This window comes from Cladophialophora psammophila, assembly GCF_000585535.1.
Source record: "Cladophialophora psammophila CBS 110553 chromosome Unknown aczJe-supercont1.66, whole genome shotgun sequence".
Lineage (NCBI taxonomy): Eukaryota > Fungi > Ascomycota > Eurotiomycetes > Chaetothyriales > Herpotrichiellaceae > Cladophialophora > Cladophialophora psammophila.
In genome coordinates, this window is record NW_006912987.1 from 1 (window position 1) to 4,412 (window position 4,412).

Consider the following 4,412-nt stretch of genomic DNA (forward strand, 5'->3'; position numbering starts at 1 on the left):
CCCAACCAGTTCATACTATTCAGATTGTTACTAGGAACCCTAACCCAGTTAGGCCCCAGTAGGATCTCTAACACTTTGCTCTCTCGCGGACCCTTCTATGTGGCCAATGAATATGGTGAGCCGCTCCCGTGTAGTCTACGATCGGTCTCTTCTAAGGCTATATCTAACACTATTCTCTCTTCGGTTAGATCCTTATCCTAAGAATTTATCTTAGCGATAATATAAAAGCGAAATACTATTTAACTTAAAACTATCTAAGTCTAAAAATATCTTCTTTCTTCTCTTCTCTTCTCTCTTTTAGTCTTCGAAAAGCTTTCTTTCGTTAACGCGTCTCCGAACGTCGTTTTCTTATCGAGAAGATAAAACGCTTAGGCTTCCGTATTATAGCTTTTTATTCGAATTATAGTAAGTCGTCGTCTCTTTACTTTCTTCTAAAAGATAATTCTCGCTATAACGAATATACTCGGAAAAATATAAAATATAATAGTTAATACTTCGAGAATAAGTTTTAATTCTAGAAGAAGAAGAAGAAAGAGTTAGAGAATCGCTATTAAGAGGTACGCGAGGAGATAGCTAAATGAGCCCGGCGATTAACTTAGCGAATAATTTAAGTGCGAATAGAGATCGCTAAGTTCGTAAGCGAATTTATTAAGTTAGAGCGTCGGTTAACTAGATATTAGCGGTAGATTAAGGAATATACTCGTATCTACTAGAGTAATATAGTGATTTAATAATTCTAAGTACTAAATACTCTTAATCGGAAGAAGAACTATACCCTAGATGAATTTAAGTCGCTAATAACTTAGTACAAGTTTACTTTTTGTTCGAAGGACTTAGAGAACTATCTAATGTATAGATAGTAAGGCTCATATAGATCGTAAACCTTATAGGTAGGTAAGTGACTATTAAAGAACTTGAAGATAACTATTTACCTAGGGAGGGTAAAGGTCTTTATATAGACAATAAGTGTCCACAGTTAAGACCCTTAAAATGTTGATTTTAAATCAACATTAGTAAGCACGACCAATCATTTAATAGAGTGCGGAATTAATATCGCACTAGTCACGTGATTTCATAGACCCTAGGTCTAAATACGAACTTAAACTTCGTATTTAATCACGTGACTAAAGGTTTAAGATAAACCTTTAGAGGGCGATATTCCACACTTTTAACGACGAATAGCTAAACGCTTTACTAGCGTTAGAAATTACTTAGAGTAATTCTTTCTTACTTTCTTTAGAAGTTTCTTCGAAAGATTAGTTTTCGATTTCTAGTTATTTTCGTATTCGTCGTATTTTAACTATTTAATTAGATATTAAGGAATACTATATATAACGCGTCTTCTAAGAATACTCTTAATATTATATTTCTTTAGTATTAGTTCTTTATCTAGCGATAGTGTTTTAACTAGTTTAGTGTTCTTTAATATTAATTTAAGAAGTGCTTTATAAAATATATTATATATACGTATATCTTTCGGTAGTTCTAGTCGATATATAACTTCTCTAAGCTTATCTTTAATTCTAAATAGTTTTAGCTTCGTATAGTTTAGTTTTTCGCTTAGTCGTTTTATTTTAATGTTTTTTCGTAAAAGATAGACGGAGTTTCTCTTCTTTAGAAGTGATTTCTTAATTCGTTTTTTATTTATGTATTTCGCTATTCTTTCTACGAGAAATTCTAGATTTAATTTAAGTTAGTCGTAAAGTTCTCTTATCGTAAAGATTATACTTAAGGCTCTTAGATTTAAGCTTTTATCTATAGTTTCTTCTAATTGTAGATAAAACTCGTAATTCGTAAAGAATAAACTTATTTCTATTACTAATTTATAGTTATTAAAGTAAAATTATATTATTAGTAGTAGTCGTATCTAATTAGTTTAACTATAGTCTATATATATTCGTAAATATTATTCTAATATTTAGTTAGTTCTTTCTATTTATTCCTCGATCTATAAATAAAATGATATAAATAACTTATACTTCGTAGTTAGTAGTTTTATTAGTACTTTTTAAAATTTTAATGTAAAGAGCTTATCTCTATTTATAATAATTTCTTTTAGTATTTCGTAGTTAGTAAACACGGTTCGTAGAAATTTATACGCGAATTCTTCTATCGTTAACTTCTCTAAATAAGATCTAAAATAGAAGAATTTCGTTAGTCTATTATATATTATAAATATACTATCGTAAGTTACTTTCGTAAGGAGTTCTTTAGACTTTAGTAGTTTCGTAATAAAGTCGAACGTAATTAACGTCTATATTTCTTCTAAAGTTTATAAGAATTATAGTAATCTATAAAATCTATATCTTATATATTTCGTTTATATATATATTTCGTATTGCTTAATGAATTCTTAGATATCTTTTCTTATATACTTCTAAGAGTTATAGTATTTAGTGATAAGCTCGATTATTTTATCGGCTTTTAAGTATTTTATTAGTGAGTCGTTATAATAGTGTTCTATAACTCTAAGTCGTGCGACTTCATTATATACTTAATCTACGAAATAATATTTCTTAATGTTAATATTAAGGTCGTAATTATAGTTATCTCTTTCGATTAGATTCTTAATATCTTTTACTACTAATATTAGTTATATATAGATTATATAGTCTTCTTCTATTTATAGAATAAATATTAAAGTTAGTCGAATATCTTTTATATAGTTTAGTCGTCGACTTAGAGTATTTACTCTATCGTTTTCTTTATCTTTAACGTAGTAGATCTTAAAATTATATAGAACTATAATTTCTATTTATTATACTTATTTTTTATTAAGTACTTTAGTTATATTCTAATATAGAAGATTTTTATAATCTAAGTAGATCTTTATTAAGTATTTCGATTCTTCTAAATATACTCTTTAGTATTTTAGTACTTTCACTATTACGAGTAATTTCTTATCGTAAATATCGTAGTAAAGCTTTAGTTCTATTATTTTTCTTAAAAAATAGATAACTAGTCTAATTCTTTCGTTCTATTCTTTCTATATTAAGACTACGACGATCGCGCCGTCTAATACGTTCGTTTCGAGAAGAATTTATCGTTCCGAGTTAAAGATCGTAAGAATCGGAGCCTTAGTAAAAATCTTCTTAAGTTTCGTAATTACTTATTTAGCTTCTTCTATTAAAGTAAAGATCGCGACTTCTTTTTTTATTAAATTCGTTAAAGATATAGTGATTCGTAAATAATTTTATATAAACTTTCGATAGAAATTAGCGAATTCTAGAAATAATTATAGTTCCTTTAGCGTAGTCGGTTCTAGCTATTCTAGTACGCTTTTAACGTAGTTAAGATTTATTTTAAGTCTCTTTTTAGTAACTATATATCTTAGAAATTTAACGTTATCTTTATAAAATTTACACTTCTTAAGTTTAATCGATAATTAATATTCTTAAAGGGTCTCTAGTATCTTCGTAATATATTCTATATATTCTTTATAGATCTTAAAGTAAATTAAGATATCGTCTAAGTAAGCGATATAGAAAATATCTAAATATTTTCTTAACGCGTTATTAATTAGTACTTAGAATATCGTTAATATATTAATAAGTCTAAATAGTATTATATAGTACTTAAATAATTTATATTAAGTTCTAAAGACTATTTTCTATTCTTCGTCTTTTTTTATATATATACGGTAGTACGCGTCTCGAACATCTAGTGTTATAAAATATTATACTCTCTAAAGCCGGTCTTAGAGCTTATTAATTCTTAATAGCGAATAGATATTCTTAATAGTAATATTATTTAACTTTCGATAGTCTATATATAATCGAAGCTTTCCATCTTTCTTTAGAACGAATAGAATAAAGTATTTTACTTCTAACTCTAATAGTCTAATATAGTCTTTCGCTAAATATTCTTTAAGATATTCTCTTAAGATCTTTTACTCGATTTCTAATAACGAGTATAGTGGTCTAAATATAAGATATTTTTCTTTTTAAAGACGTATTTTATAGTTCTATAATTTATATTTTAGTAGGGCCTCGATTCCTACTTTCTTTTCGAATATAGACTTTAGTCTTTCGTATTCTAGTAAGTATTTTATTATTACGTTAGTAAATACTCGTACTAGTCGTATCTAAACGATCTTTTTTATATATTTCTAAGCTAATCTTATCTCGAGTTCCTAGATTTTCGCGGTGTAGTTATAATTATTAAATTATATCTAAGTCTTTACTTAGTTAATAATTAAGTTATGATATTTTAATTAAGATATACTTAGTACTATATTATATTTTATATCTATAATATCGAGGTCTAATTCTTCTTAATATTCGTCGATCGTAAGTCGTATTAATCGTAGCTTATACGTAAGCTCGGATATAATAGTACCGTCGAATTCTATAATTACGTCGAATCTTAGTTTTTTAGCTTTCTATTACGGTAGCTTTTCTACTATTTTAGTA